This window comes from Cupressus sempervirens, chromosome 3 (assembly GCF_028749045.1).
Source record: "Cupressus sempervirens isolate cs-2001-9-10 chromosome 3, ASM2874904v1, whole genome shotgun sequence".
In the NCBI taxonomy this organism is placed as follows: domain Eukaryota; kingdom Viridiplantae; phylum Streptophyta; class Pinopsida; order Cupressales; family Cupressaceae; genus Cupressus; species Cupressus sempervirens.
Window position 1 is genome coordinate 422,079,671 of NC_143120.1, and position 20,635 is coordinate 422,100,305.

The window sequence follows — 20,635 nt, forward strand, 5'->3', positions numbered from 1 at the left end:
CTTTGACATTGATAGCAACATAGATGAAAGACATCTAGTTCCAAAAATACCAATTGTAAAAGATTGTTAACCTTTCTTTTCAAATCCTCTTCATCAATAATTTTTCCCCATTGATATACCTCAACATGATTTATATGAAACAATTATTCCATGTTGTACTTGTCACAAACTATTACTTCTCCCAACCTGTTACTTCTTCCAAACTATTTTTCATGCTTGTACTTCTCCCCATTGACATCAATGTCAAAGGTTTCAACAACTACCAATCTCTATAACAACTATCTTTGACTTTCTCAAGTGTCCAAAGACATTTTTCAAAAACAACATACAACAAGAGTCCTAGATGACTCTGTCCATCATAAGTACTCCCCCATATAGGAAGCATCAACATTCAGTCCAGACAAACAATAGTGCTCTATTACACTGGAATGATGCACTCTTACATCATCTAATCTAATGTAGGAAGGGGAATAGCCCCTAGCATACTTCACAAATAATCAAAAATCTCTTTGTGAAGAGGCTTAATGAAGATATCTGCAATCTTTTTTTTAGTGCTTACATACTCCAATCTAATTTCCTTTTCTACAACTTTCTCTCTCAACATGTGATACTTGATAGAAATGTACTTAGTCTTAGAATGCAACATTGGATTCTTAGACATATTTACTTTACTTGTGTTATCAAAATGTATGACAACAGGTTCACTGAATTCTATCCTTATATCCTACAACATCTTCTTCATCTAAACAAATTGATTACAATTGTTTGCTGTTGCAACATATTTTGCTTCTACTATACTTTATGAGGTACAATCTTACTTTTTACTTAGCCAAGACACCAAACTTCCTCCAAGAAAGAAGGCTCCACCAATAGTGCTCTTTCTGTCATCCATGCTACGTGCCCAATCAACATCAGTATGACCATATAAAGTGAAATCATTAGATCTGTCATACCATAATCTAAACTTTGGTGTTCCTTTCAAGTATCTAAATATCCTTTTGACTACTACATAAAGTGCTTCCCTAGGGTTAGCTTCAAATCTTGCAACATTTCCAATTGCATTTTCTATATCCAACCTTGTGTGAGGCAGATATTGCAATCCTTTGATCATAGATCTGTACTTCTATTGATCAAATAAGTAAGATTGACAAATGAGTGTCAACACACTTAACCATCTTCACTATACATGCTGAGTATATAATGGAAGCCGAGTCAGAACTCTAACACATGCCAAGTTACAAATAGTGCTAAGTAGATCAAAAGACAGTATGTGCTGAGCAACATAGGAAGTTAATAGGTGATGAGCAACACAGGAAATTAATAGGTGCTGAGCAACACAAGAAGTTAACAGGAGCTGAGCATTGCGAAGTCAATAGGAGCTGAGTGATTCAAGAATCAGTAGAAGCTGAGCAATGCAAAAAACTAATAGGTGCCGAGTAATGTAGGAACTATAGAGGATGCCAAGTAATCCAAAATAGATGGTGCCGAGCATTAGTATTAATTCATTTGCTGAGAAATGCAGGATCAACATGAAAGTTTGTGCAAATCACAAACAAATATGTAAAATGGTTATGCATGACTCATGATAGGATAAAAGGATAAGATCAAATCCTTTCATCTCCCTATGCAATCTTCATGTAGCCAATCAGAAAATTGGAGACTGCATGCAGCCAATGAGTGAATTTTTAGGATTTGAGTAGGAACACTTGAATCGAGGATGCATAACGAACCACTAATCTTTATAAGAGAGTCTTGACACCATTGAACATAGAGGTGAGTCAAAAGAAGAAGAAAAAGTAGAGCCTATTAAGGTCATTGCAAAAAATTTGTGTAAAATATTTAGTGGAAAGGATGACATTTACACATCTAGTTGATCAGAACAGAACAAGGAACACAATCAATAGATCAGATCTAGTAGAGATCAGTGATATAAGAGTAGATCAAGAGCCTGAGATCAACATCAGAGATTGCATTAGATCAGGTGTATTATTCTAATACTCTCTCACAATTGTATTAGGAATTTGGAAATCCTATTGAGTTGGGTGGTTTTAACAGCCTTATGTAAATCCTTTAATATGGTGGCATTCTAAGTTGAATGTTCTTAAGTCCTCTAACAAGGCACACTCCTATTAGGGTGTAGAAATCCTTTAATAGGGTCACATTTAATAGTGTGTTGTAGCCTTTAACATGGCAGGCCTTTAACAGGGAAAACCATCAGAAGTGGTTGAAATCAATTGCTGCAGTAATTTTGTGGTTATCATCCCCACCCCAGTTTTACCTTCTTATTCCTGGAGGGTTTCTGGGTCACCAAAATCTTAAGTGTTATGTGGTGATGCATGTTTGTTTCACATGATTGTTTAATATTTATATGCATGCATATTAATTTTAGTTATATGTTATTAAGGATTTAAAATATGAGAAAAGGCCAGTACTTCTGATTCACTCACCCCCCCCCCCCGCCCACCTCTCAGAAGTACTCTTCCCATTAAGACATTCCAACAACTTCTTCTACTCAATAGTAGGTGTCTCATACTTTGTAGACAACTTGTGTCCATTTGCCTTAGGTTTTCCAATAGGTTTATATATTTCCAAACCAAACCTTTTTAGTAGATTTTTTAAATACTTAGTCTGAGAAATAAAAATTCCTTCTTCATTTCTTTTGCAAACTTGTCATTTTCATCATCATTTCCTCCAAATATGATGTCATCAACAAATATTACCAAAATCATCAATCCATCATCAATTTATTTCCAATATAGATTACTATCTACCATACCTTTTGTATATCCAAGCTTTGTTAAATGCTTGTCCAACCTTGCATACTAGGTTTTGGGTGCTTGCTTTAAGCCATACAATGATTTCTTCAATCTGCATACTATGTCATTGTCATCTATTAAGGGACAACCTTTAAGATATTCTATGTATACCTCTTCTTCAAGTTCTCCATTTAGAAATGGTGATTTGACATTCATTTGATACACTTTTAATTTCTTATACGCTGCATATACTAAGAATAACCTTATTGCTTCTATTCTTTTGTATATAATAGAGGGATTCTGGATCTGAAAACTCAATGCTCTATTCTTTACACTAATATGATAACTCACCAAAAATTTCCACCACCCACATGTCAAAATTTCCTCTACCAAACTTGGGACTATCTTTCCTAAATATGTTCACCATGGATCTCCCAAAGTTGTACACTAGATATGTTAACTAGGGAAACCCTTGATTAGAGGGAAACCCTGGTAGGAATGATGCCCACAAGATGATGTACTAATATAAATATTCCTTGTTAGAGGATGGACCCTATTAGGAGTCTATTACAACATTTAGTACATTTGAGTCCCCGTTAAGAGACTTTGAATCTTTGTTAGAAGATTCCAACCCTATTAGGTGTTGTAGAAGACAAAAGGACCCATTTTCCAAACAAATTCTAGGGAAAGACCACTGAACTCACTATCCAAATAGCTCTCAAACATTCCTTGAAGAATAATTATTTAAACTGTACTTTAACTTGTTTCCTCTATCATGTCAACGAGACTAATCATTGTTAGACCTTGTAGACTAGGTAACGAACCTTAGATCCAAGTATCAAACTTCAGATCACATAATAAAACCTCAGCAATGAAGTTTCCTTCATCTTCACTCTGCTCTACTTATCTTTGCATTCCTCTCTTTGTGCTACTTACAATCATTCACTTACATCCATACATGATAAAGGAACATGTCCTTCCTTTATACCAAATCCATACAACAATTCCCTAAATCAGTTGTTACACCTTCTCAATTAATTATTATAGGACCTAATTAAGAACACATTACACTTAGTGATAAAATTAATATTTTTACTTGTAACTTGAATAAATTTTCGTATGCATAATATTATCATGAGTGAGCTTAGCCACATCATCTCCAACATGTCTTCTACATATCTTTAACCTTGGCTTCTCAGAATAACAAATTTGCTAAGAGATATAACAAGTTTACTAGAACATGCCTTTGTAAACTCTATCTTAGAATAGTCTTCATTGAAACTTACTTAACTTATTCTAGACTTAATATCTTATGATTTTGATGTTAGCTACATATACTAGACACTTAGTAGTATCTCCCTTTTACCTTGCTAGTGAAACTACTCAATGATCTGTCCGTACCAACTTGATCTTTTCGTTGTTCTTCTGTTAGATACCATAGGAAACTACTATGTTGACATCAATGCTGAACACAATCATGAATGTAACATATCATCATGATAATGATCTAATCATATTGTTGGAAATGATTGAAAAAGCTCAAGAATGAAGAGTGATGGAACTGGCAAAGAATGTTCTCAATCATTATTTTGTCATTGATGTCAAACTTGCTACTTGCAAGAATGATAATTGTTTTAGTGATCCAAATACTATCAATTGGTTGATTGACAAGGAGGAGGAAATCAATAAGATGTAACTAGAGTACCTAGAGAAAGGTTGAAGTTATGATCTTGTAATGAAGTACAAGGATCAACTAAGCCATTGATGAAATAGTGTATTGATGACATATTCTAAGACATAGAGAATGGACACACTAAAACATATCAAAGATTTAAGGGTTTAGCTAAGTTATTTGTAAAGCCTAACTAAGTTCATTAAAGAGAGAGAGCCGAGAAAGCTAGTTAGTGCCAAATAGATTCTCAGTTGAAGTCGAGCAAGTTCACCTTTAGAGTGTGCTGAGTGATCTTCAAGTGCTGAGTAAATATCAAGTGCCGAGCAAGAAACAGGTGCAAAGCAAGAAACAGGTGCTGAGCAAGAAATAGGTGCCGAGTGAAGATATAGGTGCCGAGCAGGATACAAGTGTTGAGTAACATAGAAGAAGCCAAGCATCAATAAACCAATAATGTTGAGTTACTGCATTATTTTGAAAATCAAAGATTTGCCAGATTTGAGTTGACATGGTAGTTATCTAGAATTCTGCGAATCAAATAGAAGATAAGAGTGATGAGCTGGTGGCACAGAACACCATGTAAAACATTTTTGGCGAATACAACTGGACTCTAAACGAAGTTTCTAGATGAAGAAGAGATATGAGGTAGATTCATTGTATCCTACCTAATCTATTGAAACTCTAAAGTTGGAGATGGAGAATAGAGCAGGAAAGGTATTCCAAATTTCTATTTAAGGAGTCATAAGGTCATGACATAAGTGGGTGGTCAAGCATGAAAGCATGAAGTGCTGAAAAAGGTGCTAAGGAGAAAGAGAGCACAGATACTCTATTTTGCTAGATGACCACAGATATGATTGCATTGGTATGATGGGCAAGAAGACTCAAGGGATGAAGCTTGAGATGACAAGCTGTTAGAGCTGAAGTGATTAAAGCCAAGCAAAGAATTGAACTGAAGTGTGATATGAAATTTTCAAGATATGTTGTGAGTTGTATCAAATCAAAAGTCATTATTGTTACTCTCTAACAATTGTAATAGTTAGTATAAATCCTATGGACTTAAGTTGGTTTAATAGCCATGTTATAAATCCTTTAATAGGGTGACATTCCAAGTGAATGTTCTAAAGTCCTTTGACCAGGCCCATTCCTAACAGTACGGTGAAATCCTCTAGCAAGGCCACATTTAACAGTGTGTTGTAAGCCTTTAACAGGGCATCACTTTAGAAGAGTGAGAATTAAGTAGCATGTTACTGGTAGTTTTTCCCAAATTGGGTTTCCACGTAAATCACTGTGTCATGTGTTGATCTTGCATGTTTTATTTCTACATGTTGATTTGCTATAACTTGCTAAGATGATTGATTTAAGCTTGGATGGATGAATAGTTTAATGGGTTCACTATAATTAGTGAAAAGGTATTATTAGGGCATTTAGACCTTGGATAACTGATTCACCCCCTGTCTCAGTTATTCTAAAGAATTTTAACACATATTTCTACAATAATCCCCCATAGGAATATCATCAATATTCATGCTTCCAACACATTCAGTTTATGAGACTTTGAATCCCTATGAGGAGATTCCAACCCTATTAGGAGTTGTACCAACCCTGTAAGGAGTTGTGGAATACAAATGGACCCACTACCCAAATAGCTTCAAGGGTAATACCAATGAACCCACTGTCCAAATGATCTCTATATTATTCCTTATAGAATCATAGAAATGAATTGTACTACCTTCCTCTTTCTCTGTCCTATCAACTAGACTTTTGTTCCTTCTGATATTGTAACTAGATCACAAAAGTCACATCCAATAATCCTTTGGATCACTTACTCACATTCAGTAAACACTCTACTCTTTTTCATAGTTTGCACTTCATACAATGATCAAAATACATTAGAAACAAGGAAAAAATCTTTCCTTTATACCATATTTTCAAAAGAATTCCTTGAGTCAGCCTTGAGGCTTTCCTAATTAATTATAATAAGATAATTAATTAATTACAATTATAATACCACTGTCAGTTCATAGTATATATAAAAATTCACACATGTGATTTTAGGACTTGCACACTTGCTGACATCACCATTAGATTGTCCTTTACCACTAGCTGACTACACATCTCCTTATTACATCTCAAATGAAATATATAATACAAGCATAAAAAATGGCTTCTTAGATACTCTATCTCTATACTACTTTCTATAAATTAGGTACAACTTTTGTACATCTTTGACTTACGTTCTGCACATCAAACCTCACCATCAAGACACTATACTAAATGTGCCCATGAACATGCATCAACAGAAACTCAAAACCTTGTTCATACAACTAAGATCTCTATTTGCTACTCTAATAGTCTACAAAGACTTACTACTATGTGGACATCAATGACAACCACAGTCATGAATGCAACATATCAATACTCTCCAATGGTTAGGAAACTCCCCTAATGTAGTATCATCATAATTCATGCTAACAATCTCCCCCTTTGGCATTGATGACAACATAGATGAAAAATATCTAAGTTCCATGAGTACCAAAACAATGTACTCTATTGCTATTGCTGTTGTTCTCATCTTCTTAAATCCTTTTCATTAATAAAATATGAAATCCTCTAGAACACTACTCTGTTCTGCATCTTGTTTAAGATCGGCAACAATTGTTCACAATAAACAACTAACCATACATTAGACTACCTCATGCTATATATCTCCCCCATAGAGATATTCCTCTTTCTTCTTTACACAAATCTTTCTAAATCTCCCTAATAAAGTAGAGACATCCATACACTCTCCCCATACATACTTAAGAGATGTTTTTCATGCATATTCTTCCCCATTGACATTAATGAAAAAGGCCTCATTATGTCAATTTACTACTCCAAGTCTTCAACCAGGTCAAATGTCCAAAGCCATTATTCAAGACCAAATAGCACAAGTCCTTAATGACTCAACACATCATAGATACTCCCTCATACAATAAGCATCAACATTTAGTCCAGTCTAACAATAGTGCTCTGTACCACTACACTGATGCAATCTCTACATCATCTACTTAGAAGTAGGTAGGGGCATTATTGTAAATATAAGAGGAGTAGCTGAGAGGGGAGGGGTGAATCAGTTACCACTAAAATAAATCCTAGAACCCTTAGATGTCAGTACAAAATAAACTCTGAGAACTAAATACTGCTGATGCTCAGCAAAAAAACATGAAATGCTGTAACTCGATAAATACTGAATATGCAAATCTTTAAATGTTATTTGTGATTACCATTACTTTAATTTAGTTGCAAACACATAAAAGAAAATGAACACATTTGACAGTAGTGTTAGAGTAATTATTTTGTTTCACTTATTAATTAGATCATCTTGATGTAGTTGATTAAGTGATTTATTGCTCTAGTTCTTAAGCTTTCTTTTAGGTGCATATAATTAATATTTTATATTAATTATATTGTGCAACCTAGCTTTTTTAGGCTTTAGGACTTTTGTTCACCTTTAAGGTTGAACTCTTGTAATTCTTTTCTTAAGCATTCATTCAATCAATCTAGGAATACAGTTTTTCTCTCATCTTGTTGAGTTCTTCCAAGCTCTGCTTTTTCTTTCTTTTTCGATTTCTATTCAACAGGTTATTTGCATACAGGTGATCTTGGAAATCTATGAAGTTGGTTTTCACAACTTCTACATGGTATCAGAGCCTCCCTGCTGCTTCTCTGTCGAATGATTTTTGAAGCCATGATTTGGAGTTAGAAACCTCAGCTTTTTAAAATTTTTTTTTCTTCAATCGAGAGGAAGAGCAATTTTTTAGAGCACTTTGGGCCCAAACAGACACTGCCATTGGATCCAGAAGGCTATTTACAGTCAGGATCCATATAAAATTTGTCTTTTTTGGCTTTAGTAGCGTTAGGCAAAATTTTTTTTGCCCCTCGGGAGGTCGTATAGACGCATTTATTGCAAGTTTTCAAAAAAAAAAAATTTGTTTTGGGCTGCTTTGCCTAGTGGTCACTTGCGTGCCACCTACGTGCCATTAGAGGCCCACTTGTGCCCGGCCTGTCTGCAGCCGCTGCCGGTGCACCACCGCTGCTTGGCCACTACCCCTATGCCCACCGTCTCGCCACCTGCCTACCACCGTTCAAGAAACACCGTCGAATCTCACCACCCCTATCATCACTTCCACTAGCAACCTCTGCTCATTCATAGTCCCACCTACTTAGCAGCCTGTGTGGAAGATTTTGCATAGTTGGAGCAACCTGCAGGTGACACGTGGTAGGGGTGCCACGTGGACCTTTCCATGTCACCTGACATGTCAGCCACTGCACTACAATGGGGGTGCCATGTGGCACTTTTTTTTGCCTCGACAGCCTCCAAGCCGTCAATTTTTGGCCTGTGAAATGCTGACATCAGCACCCTTGCCAGCACTCTAGGTCCTTTTTTGACCTACTCACAATTTATTGGCCATATCTTGAGCATACAGAGGTATTTTTTCGATCCAAAAGAAGTCCCAAAAAACTAGTTCCAAGACGAAGATAGTGGTGTAGGATTTTTTTGGTTTTGATTTAGTTTAGTTTCCTTTTTTTGCAATTGAAGTTTGAAGTTCTATTTTTGACTCCGACAAGCGTTTCTTGTGTGTCCCATCTCTATTTTTTGAAAATGTCATATTTTTGGAAAGCTAGTTCTGTCTACATTTTAGAAATGATGTAATTTCTTCCAGATTCTGCCCCATGCTCTTTTTATCATGTTTTTGACATTTTTGCCCTATGATGGATATCTTGGGTATTTCAGGTCTGGGGATCATTTTCTTAGCATGTGATCTCTTCTTTTGAGTTGTACTATCTTTTGTATAAACTTTTTTTGTATTTTGATTATTATTGATATTCATTATAAGAATCTTTATGCAAACACACTGAGATAAAGTGCCACTCTTGCGTTTCGGGATCCTTTTCATCATTGTGGTTTGTTGTACTCACACCATTTTATAGAGTGCCATGGGGGAGATAGTTGTTTTCTAATTTTGTGCTCTCTTCTTCTTTTTGCCTCATGCAGTGTCAATGACACATGCCTTTATAAGTGTCTGTACCTCACTCTCGATGTGTTTGGTTCCTGTGTTGTAGGAGATTTTTGGCCCATCTTTTTAGTTGCCTGTCACCTCACCCCGTCTGCATTAAGGGGGGGTTATATTGTTGGTTCTAATGCTTCTTTGGTTCGATCATTCATTGGAATGAGCTATGTATTCAGTATTTGATCCTATATACTAGGCGATTGTAGTGGTTGACTACCTATGCATTTTGGTGAGATGGATCACCTACCATATAGACTCTCTCGGTTTGTGCCTTCTATTTTCGTGGAGGATCTTCAGATCATCAGTTTCTTTTTGACAGAGTTTGCGGCTTCTTCTACTTTAGTATTTTCTTCATGATCTTCTCTTTGTTCCTTTCTTCTAGAACATTCTTTCCTATCTCTTTTTGGAGAGGGGTTTTTCCCACTGGGTTTTCTCCTTTGTCTCCAGTTTATAGAGATTTTCTTGTATTGGGTACTTGATTAGGCCTTGTTGTCGGGACTCATTTTTTCCTACTTTCATAGCTTTGCTAGGTTAGCTTCCTCCTGAGGTTCGCTTAAGGGGGGTGTTAGAGTAATTATTTTGTTTCACTTATTAATTAGATCATCTTGATTTAGTTGATTAAGTGATTTATTACTCTAGTTCTTAAGCTTTCTTTTAGGTGCATATAATTAATATTTTATATTTATTATATTATGCAACCTAGATTTTTTAGGCTTTAGGGCTTTTGTTCACCTTTAAGGTTGAACTCTTGTAATTCTTTTTTCAAGCATTCATTCAATCAATCTGAGAATACAACTTTTCTCTAATCTTGTTGAGTTCTTCCAAGCTCTACTTTTCCTTCTTTTTTGGTTTCTCTTCAACAGGTTATTTGCATGTAGGTGATCTTGGCAATCTGTGAAGTTGGTTTTCACAACTTCTACAACTAGGATTTAATGTCAAAACCCAATTTGAAAAAAAACTACCAATTGCAACTAGCTACTATTTTTTCTCTTATGAAGTGAGCCCTATTAGGAGCCAACCTTGTTAAAGGTTACAAAACACATTGTTTAGGTGTGACCTTATTAGAGGATTTAATCACCCTATTAGGAGTGTCCTTGTTAGAGGTCTTTAAACAATTCAATAAAACTACCATCTTGTTAGAGGATTTACAAATAGCTAGTAAGCCAACTTTGTTAAGAGATTTAGATCATTGTTCTGGCTTGTATACTTGATCCTTTTTGATTGAGTATATCTTTTCAGCACCACAAGGATATTCTACTTATCCTTTAAATTTGCTTCCTCTCTTCATCATTAAATCTTCAATGTATTCACAACTTCTCACTTGTATTTTAACCCACAACTTGACCTTATACTTATATCATACATATTGTCAAGTCAGCTAAAATACAACTTTGAATAACTTATACTCATCTTATTAGTCAGCTAGAACTAATAGATACATCAATTAAATTCAATATGCCAAAACAAGAAAATCCTTTGTTAGCCGACCCTACTCAGTAGACACTAACTGAGAAACAATTTTTCTATGTTAACTAAGTGAACTTGGTTAACACTGTATATTTCCAAAGTTCCTTTGGTAACCAAGTGAGCTCAATTAACACTGATTCCATCCAACATTTCCTTCATTAACTGAGTGATCTCGGTTAACACTCATTTTTTGTAGACTTTCCTTTGACACCCGAGTGAACTCAGTAGACACAAAAAACTATCTTCATTGCCCGAGTGAGCTTGGCATACACTAACTAATAATGATATGACATTTGTGTAACATCAAAGACAATACACAATCAATCAATTGTATCCAACAATCTCCCTCGTTGGCATTGATGGCAACACAACATGTCATAACACAATAAAAATTTGGAACAAGAACAAAGTAAGGAAAATATCCTTAGTTTTATCCATGAGAACTCCCTCTATTAGTGTGAAATATTTCTACCTTCAGTTTTCTCCCTTTGTCAAAAAACTTCTATCTGCAAGAATTTTTTATTTATTTTTGTTGCCAAGTTCATTCTTCCTCATAGACATCTCTATGATAGCACACTTATCCCTCTTACAAAAAACTTCTTCTTCTTAAAAATTTCTATGAGATATGATAGTAAACTTCTCCCTCTTTGACAACACATGCCAAAGATAAAAACTCTATTAATATCAATGTACCTTAAGTACTGATTCATTTGTAGTATGCCCTTGTCAATATTGTATCAACTGATTGATCTTCAACATGCTCTGGTTGATGCATCACTAAACTTCATTTAGTGAGCTTCAGATAGGGGAATGACCCTAACTTACTTCTTAGATACAAAAATGCATCCTTAGGTAATGACTTGATGAATATGTCTACAATTTGTTCTTTTGTATTTACATATTCCAATCCAACTTCTTTATCGTGGACCAATTCTCTTAAGAAGTGATATTTTATAGAAATGTGCTTTGTTTTGGTATGCATCACTGGGTTCTTTGATATATTGATTGCACTAGTGTTATCATAGTATATGACTACTAGATCCTTGATCTCTCTTCATTCCTTCCAACAGTTGTTTGGACCAAACAATGTTTGAACAATTAACTACTACTACCACATATTCTACCTTAGTGTGGATTGAGAGATATAATTTTGTTTCTTGCTTGTCCAAGACACTAGTTTTTTACCAAGAAAAAATGCTCCACCACTAGTGCTTTTTCTATCATCAAGACTTCCTACCCAATCAGCATTAGTAAACACCTTTAAGTCCAAATTGACTCCAAGTTTGTACCATAAGCCATAGTCTTTAGTACCTTTCAAATATCTCATGATTCTCTTGATTTTCATCATGTGATTTTCTCTAGGATTTGTTGAGAATCTTGCCACCATACCAACTGCTAATGCAATATCAAGACTTTTATGCATTACATACTGCAATTTTCCAATCATTGATCTATATGTGGTCTGATCTACCTCTTTGGAATCATCATTCTTAGAAAGCTTATGTCTTGTAGACATAAGGAGATTGAGTGATGTAGATACCACTTTTATTCTACTGAATCTGTAACCCAAAAATGAACTTTATCTCACCAAACATGGACATTTCAAATTTTTTGCTCATTTCTTTTGAAAATGCCTTGCACAAGTCGTCATTTCCTATGAATAAAGTATCATCAACAAATATTTCTGCCAACACAATCTTCTTTCCTAGTCCTTCTTATATATACACCTACTACTATTATCATTTGTTCTTTGAGAGCCAATATGTACCAAATAGTTATGTAGTCTTTCATACCAAGCTCTAGGGGCTTTCTTGAGACCATATAATGCCTTATGCAACTTGCAAACCATGTCTCTTTTGCTAGGATCTACAAAACCTTTTGGTTGTTCAATGTAGACTTCCTCATCAAGAATTTCATTCAAGAATGTACATTTGACATCCTTTTGATACACTTTAAATTCTCTATTTGTTGCATATGCTAGTAAAGTTATAACACTTTCTAATCTTGCAAAAGGAGCAAAAGTTTCACCATAATCAATACCTTCTTCTTGAGAATAGCCTTTACACACCAATCTTGCCTTGTTTTTGAAAGCTTTTCCATCTTCATTCAACTTATTTCTAAACACCCACTTTGTGCCAATTACATTTTTATCCTTGGGTCTAGGAACATGAGTCCAAGTTTTGTTCTTCTCTATCTATTCTATCTCTTCATTCATTGCTTCAACCCAATTTTCATTACCCAATGGATCTTCATTATTTCTTGTTTCAAATTCAGCAAGTAAACATGTACCTTTCAATTTGCTTCTTGTCATTGTTCTATTAGATTTGTCTCCAATGATTTGATTAGGTGCATGATGCCTTCTGACATATCTTGCTAACATAGGTTCTTTAGATTTGGAGCGAGTTCCATTATTTTTATCATGAACTTTAGTATCAAGCTCAGGTCCCACTATTTATGACTCAGGTCCATTAGACTCAGTAGCTTCTGACTTTGACTCGGGTCCTTTAGTTTGTGACTCAAGTTGTACTATTTGCAACTTGGTAACTATTGGAGATTTTGGGGACTTAGGAAGTGAAGCCTCCTTTCTTTCAAATAGATTTTCTGGGGTATTAGGTTCATAGTATATAAATCTTCTGTAATCCATTGGCTCTTTATTCCTTTCTTCTTCACTCTTTTTTGCAAACTCATCAATTCTCATATGTGCACTTTTTATGATTTTATGAGTAGACAAATTCAAACATTTGTATGCTTTACTTCTATAGGAGTATCCTAGAAATATGCCTTCATCACCTTTTATATCAAATTTTCCTTTTCTAGATTCTTTTACAACATTTTCTACTAAATACTTTCAAGTAACTCACAATAGGTTTGTAGCCATACCATAATTCATAAGGAGTTCAATTTGAATCTTTCTTCAACTATACTCTGTTCAAGGTATGAATTGCAGTGTTGATTGTTTCCATCCAATATTTGATTGCAACATTAGTTTCTATCATCAATGTTCTTGCACAATCCATGATGGACCTATTCCTTCTTTCAGCTATACCATTCTGCTGAGGTGTACTAGGGGCTGATACTTGTCTTTTAATTCCTCTTTCAATGCATAAATTATTGAATTCATTGGAAATGAATTCACCACCTCTGTCTAATCTTAAAAATTTCAATCTTTTTTCCAGTTTCTTTTTCTACTCTTGCTAGATACCACTTGAACTTTTGAAAAGCTTCTGATTTTTCTTTTAGATACATTATAGTCATCATTCTAGAATAATCATCAACAAAAAGAATGAAATTTTTTTCTCCACTATAACTCTCTATTCCAAAAGGTCCACATAAGTCAGTACAAATAATTTCTAAGACTTCTTCTAACTGATAGTTCTTTCTTTTGAAACTAGTCTTTCGCATCTTACCAATTTGGAAATTCTTGCATAAACCCATATTGGGTTTTTCCAAACCAGGAATACCTCTTAGTCTTCTATGTTTTCTTATCTTAACCAAATTATCAAAGTTTACATGACATAGTCTTTTGTGCCATAACCAACATTCTTGTACTTGAGAAACAAAACATGAAATTTCATTGAGATCAAGATAAAATAGATTACCTTTTGTTTGCTTGCCAGATCCAACTAGATTTCCTTTTCCATCCAGTAGTTTGGTCTGTCCATCCATGAATTCTACCTTGAAACTAATGTTATTTAGCTATGCCACACACAATAGATTATGCTTTAATCCTTCAACCCAATAAGTATTGTCACATACAAGTTCTTTAGTCAAAGAAATACATCCTTTTCCTTTTATGTTACAAGGTTCATTGTTTCCAAATCTTACACTACCTCCATCATAATATTCCATGTGCTCAATTTTTTTAATCTCTAGTCATATGATGTGAACAACCAGTTTCAATAATCCATGTATCATTTTTGCTAACATGAGAGATTAGTGCCATCTTATCTCCTTCTTCATTAGATTCATCCTTTACAACAATATATACCATTTAGTCTTCACTGTTATCAAAATCTTTAGCTATAAAACAAGATTTCTTACCTTTTTCTTTGAAGTTCTTGTAGTTCTTGAAATCCTTCTTGCCTTTGTGCTTATTGCTTTTCTTTTCATCTTTTTTTTCTCTATTTGGACACCTTGAAACAATGTGACCAACTTCTTTAGAAGAAAAACATATAAGAGGAACTTTACCTTTGTACTTTCTATCTACCTTTGGAATATTTCTTTGCAAGTAGGGCTTCAACAACTTCAAGATCATTGTTTGAACTCTCTTCTGATTCTTCTTCTTCACTTCCTAATTGATTGGACTTTGATTTCTTACTCTTTTTCTTGAGTGAGAGTTTAGCTTCAAATGCAAACTCAATGGTGCAGGAGCACCCACTCTACCTTCAAAAAGCACCATGAAAATTTCAAACTAAAGTCCTTGTGGCCTCTAGTCATGCTTAGGAATAATAGATTTCACTTTGGATCTCGTTGTAAGGCCATAGTTACAAGATTGACATTTTATAAGCCCTTGTCTAACTATTGGTCATTAATGATCCTAGGCATAGGTGTTTGAATGTTTTTCATGTTGTCATGTTTAGATCCATTAGGGATCATAAAAATAAGGTTAGGACCAATTTTGGTCACTAGATATGCAAAATTGTAAAATATGCAAAAGTTGCTCAAAATTTGTTAAGCAACTTTTGAGCAACTTCTTAAAAAGTTGTAAAAACTTGAAAAAACCTCTCCCAAATGGGTAGCTGGTTCAAATAAACCTTGTAACCATTGGTAACATCCTATTAAGCCTTCTAGGCCAATGATAGGATACACAAGTTGTAATTTTGGCATTGAAGCAATAAAAATCAACATTTTTCCTTGCAAAACCCGTGTTATAGACCCTGGTATAGACTTGTACGGAAGAAAGGAAATGTCTCAGTTGATCTAAAAGTTGGAGAAACTTGGATACTTTAATTTTCATTTCGTTTCATGTTCTAACTCTTCATATTTTGCAAGATATCAAATTTTCTCATCTGCTGCCTAGGAATCGGCCTAAAATTCAGCAACTTGCTAGGGCTGGGTGTTTTTGGAAAATTCCACCATGGGAAATTGATGCCCTTTGATGGAATACAAGGTGTAAGTTATGTAATTTAATATTTTTCAATTATTTTTCTAGAAGATGCAAGGAGATGGATTTGCCGTTATACCCTAGGTGTGCATCATGAAGAGTACATTAATCATCAATCATAACAGTCCCTTCTAGATTGTGTTTTTGGGTTCACCAGAGGCTAAGATTTTGGAAAATTATATCATTTACATGCCCCCAAAAATCCTAATTTTTTTTATTGTGTTTTCCCCTTGTAGAAAGTATACCTACAATGCAAATGGAGTTCTAATTAGGCCTTTAAATCTGGTCTAATGTTGCAACAATAGAAACCTCCATTCCTCTCCATCCTTGGGAACTTTGGAATGTTTAATAAGACCAAAAAGGGTATCCAAATCACTAGAAAAGTCACCATGTCCTTTGGAAGAATCCAAACTAAAACCTCTTTCTCATTCTAGGAGGGCTACAAGCCAATTTAGTGGTTTTTCAAAGCAACTTCATGCTATAAGTTGTCTTTGATGAAATGAATCATGGATTCATGTTTTTTAGGACATAAATAGGAAACATCAATGTTTATTAGCCACACCTGGTCTTTATTCTCAGTTTTTGGGGTTTGATCCCTCTTTTGGCTAAGGGAATCCAATAGTGCATATTGAGTTTTTGGTGCTTTGAACTTGGGTAGACCTAGTGATTAGGTTACCTTGTCTTATGGGGTTGTGATAACCTTCTATCAAGCCCATATCCATACCTATGATAGGTATTTGGAACTTTGACCCTTCACCTTGGGTATTGAGGGAATTTTTAAGTTTCCACCATTGCTTACATTTTAAAGTCTTATGCTGCCTATTTCTACATCAAGTGGTATCAGAGCCATGTCTAAACTTGAGAGTGAGGAGATCCTTGCAAGGGTTACAAATAGTAAGTTAGAAAAGATTTTGAGAGAACAAAACTTTGTAAATAAGGCCTTAACTCAAAGGCTTTAGGATCTTGAGAAGAAGCTTGAGAACAAAGACAAACAAAATGGGTATGAAGATGAAGAAGGGAGTAATGAAGAGGAGGATGACTCTAAACAATGCATCCCTATAGTCCAAAGGAATCTCATTGATGCCTTGAAATCCATGGGAAGAACCATGGAAGAGAAGATATATTTGCTAGTTGTCAATGGAAAAATGAATGTAGATATAGCCTTGGATTGGATAGAGGCTTTGAACACATTCTTTGAATGTGAGGACATCCCTAAAAATCAAAGGGTAAAGATGGAAAGATCTAAGTTGAAGGGGGAAGCCCTAACTTGGTGGAACTTCATCCAGACAAAGAGGATGAAGAATAGAAAAAACATGATCAATTCATGGAATATAATGATAGATTTGATCAAATAAGCCTATGTACCTAAGGGTTATGGAGTACAACTCCATAGGATGAAGCAAAATCTGAAACAAAATGACATGGATGTAGGCACATACATAGAGGAGTTCCTAAAACTATGTATGAAGACCAATATGGTAGAAGATGAGGAGGAGAAATTGGCAAGATACATGAATGGTTTGAAAGTGCCCATTCAAGAGGAACTTAGCCTACATTTCCCTACCAGAGTTAACAAGTGCTATCAAATAGCACTAAATGTAGAGGAAAAATGGAAGAGAAAGAAAGATTTTGGCAAAGGAAAGAACAATGATAGTGGGAAGAATTTTAGAGGCAAGAGCATTTCTTGGAATAAGGGACAAAGTAGTGGCAGCAATGACAGGATCTCTGACCAAGGAGATAAAGAGAATAGTGACTCTAATGCAAGAGGGAACTATAGAGGAAGAAAAAATGTAGGAAGAGGTAATGGACCTTTGAATTGTTTCAATTGTAATCAAATATGACACCATGTAGGAAGATGCTTGGAGAAGAGGAACAATAACAATCAAGGTGAGAGGAAAGCAACATTTGTCCAAGAAGATAAACAAGAAGACAATGTTGATGATAGAGAATTGGAACTAGAGGAAGGAGCATGTTTTATGATGAGACAAGTTGTCCTTCAAGTGCCACAAACCCAAGAACCTCCACAAAGGAAGAATCTCTTTAAGACAAAGATCAAGTGTCAAGGAAAGGCATGCAATGTTCTTATTGATTCTAGTTCAACTAAAAATCTTGTGTCTTGTGAAATGGTGTAGAAGTTAAATCTTCCTAAGAAGCCACACCCTTACCCCTATCATGTGTCATGGTTAACCAAAGGCCAAAAAAATCTAGTCACAGAACAAGCTTGGGTAGAGTTTTCTATATCTAATTTTAAGGACAAGGTGCTTTGTGATGTAGTTGAGATAGATGCCTCACACATCCTTTTAGGTAGGACTTGGCAATTTGATGTTGATTTCATACACCATTGTAGGAAGAACACCTACTCCATCACCAAATATGGGAAGACCTTCACTATGAAGCCCCTGCCTGATAACAAGTCTGAAAAAGAGCCCACTATGATTATCATAGGAGAAAAAGAGATGCTAAAAACCTTGAAGGAATCAGATATGGATTCATTTATTCTGATTTCAAAACCCAAGGATAGCATTAGGTCTAATCAAAAGGAACCTATACCAAATGAGATTGTTAAACTATTGAAAAAGTACAAAGATGTCACTGCTAGTGACTTGCCCACTAGCCTCCCTCCTATTAGGGACATTAGCCATCAAATAGACCTTATACCAGGTTCATCCTTTCCTAATAAGGCACCATACAAGATGACACCATTTTAGCATGCAGAGATTACGAAACAAGTAATGCATTGTTGGAAAGAGGACTCATTCAAAAGAGTCTTAGCCCTTGTTCCATACCTTAGTCTTGGCCCCTAAAAATAATGGCAAATGGAGGTTATGTATGGACAATAGGCCTCTAAAAAAAATCACCATAAGGTACAAGTTTCCCATGCCAAGGATTGAAAACCTATTGGATCAACTAGGAGGTGATTGCTACTTCACCAAGATATGCTTGAAATCTGGTTACCATCAAATTAGAATCAAGCTAGGAGATGAATGGAAGGCAACATTCAAGACAACTGAAGGTTTTTTTGAATGGTTAGGATTTACTTTTGGTTTAAGAAATTCCCCTAGCACTTTTATGAGGCTTATGAATGAGATATTCATAGATTTTATTGGCTAATTTTTTGTGATTTACCTTGATGATATATTAATATTCAGCCATAGCATGGAAGACTCCATCAGCATAAGTAGGTAATCAACTTGGAAAAAATTATGTTTATGAAAAAGGAACTTGTGTTCCTAGGATTTGTAGTTTCACAAGGTACTCTCAAGATGGATCCTGAGAAGGTAAATGCAATCATTAATTGGCCTCCACCAAAGAATCTATGTGATGTAAGAATCTTTCATGGGATTTCAACCTTCTATAGGAAATTTATTAAAAATTTCAGTCATGTGTGTGCATCAATGTTGGAAACAATAAAAGGTGGGAAGAAAACCAAGTTTGCATGGACAAAAGAAGAAAATGATGCATTCCAATACTTGAAGAACACAATTTCTTAGTATCCTGTCTTGGTTCTCCCTAATTTCAACAAAGTCTTCACTATGGAGACTATTGCAAGTAATCTGGCTATAGGTGCTATCCTAAGCCAAGAAGGCAAAATAGTTGCTTTCTTCTCTAAAACATTGAATGAGGTTAAAAGGAAATACTCTACATATGACTTAGAGATTTATGCCATGGTCCAAGCCCTCAAGAAATGGAGGCATTATCTACTTCCAAAGGAATTTTTTGTCTATATGGACAATCATGCATTGAGTTTTCTAAACTCACAAGAAAAACTTTTAGTTAGGTATCTTAAATGGGTAGAACAATTGCAAGCCTTTACCTTCAATATTAAGCATAAAAAGGGTGTAGCAAACAAAGTTGCTGATGCACTAAGTAGGAGGATTGGTCTTGTTGAAGAAGTACAACTTCAAAGTGTTGGAATTGAATCTCTCAAACACTTGTACCTGGATGTCCCTAATTTTGTAGAGATATATCAAATTTGTACAAAGATGGAGGGCAGATATCATATTGATTATTTTGAATATCTGATTCAAAATGGTATTCTCTTCAAAGGAGTAGAACTATGCATCCCAAGATGCTTAATGAGAGAAAATATAATAAGGGAAAAACATTGTGGTGGCTTAGGAGGTCACTTTGGCATTGAAAAAACAATAGAGATGGAAAAAAGGAGTTATTTTTGGCCCAAGTTGAACAATGATGTTAGGAAGTTCATTGAATCTTATACTATTTGCCAAAAAGCTAAGGGAATGACAACAAATCAAGGGCTCTACCAATGCTTACCAATCCCTTCAAGGCCTTGGGAATCCATATCAATGGATTTTGTCATGGGACTACCCAAAACAAAACAAGGTTATGACAGTGTATATGTCATTGTGGACAGATTCAACAAGATGGCCCATTTTGTGCCATGTAAGAGCAAAAATGATGCATCTCATATAGCCAATCTCTTCTTCAAGGAAGTAGTTTGAATTCATGGCTTGCCTCAAAAAATTACATTAGATAGAGATGTAAAGTTTCAAGGGCACTTCTAGAGGACACTCTTCAAAAAGTTGGGCACAAATCTAACATATAGTTCAACCTATCACCCTGA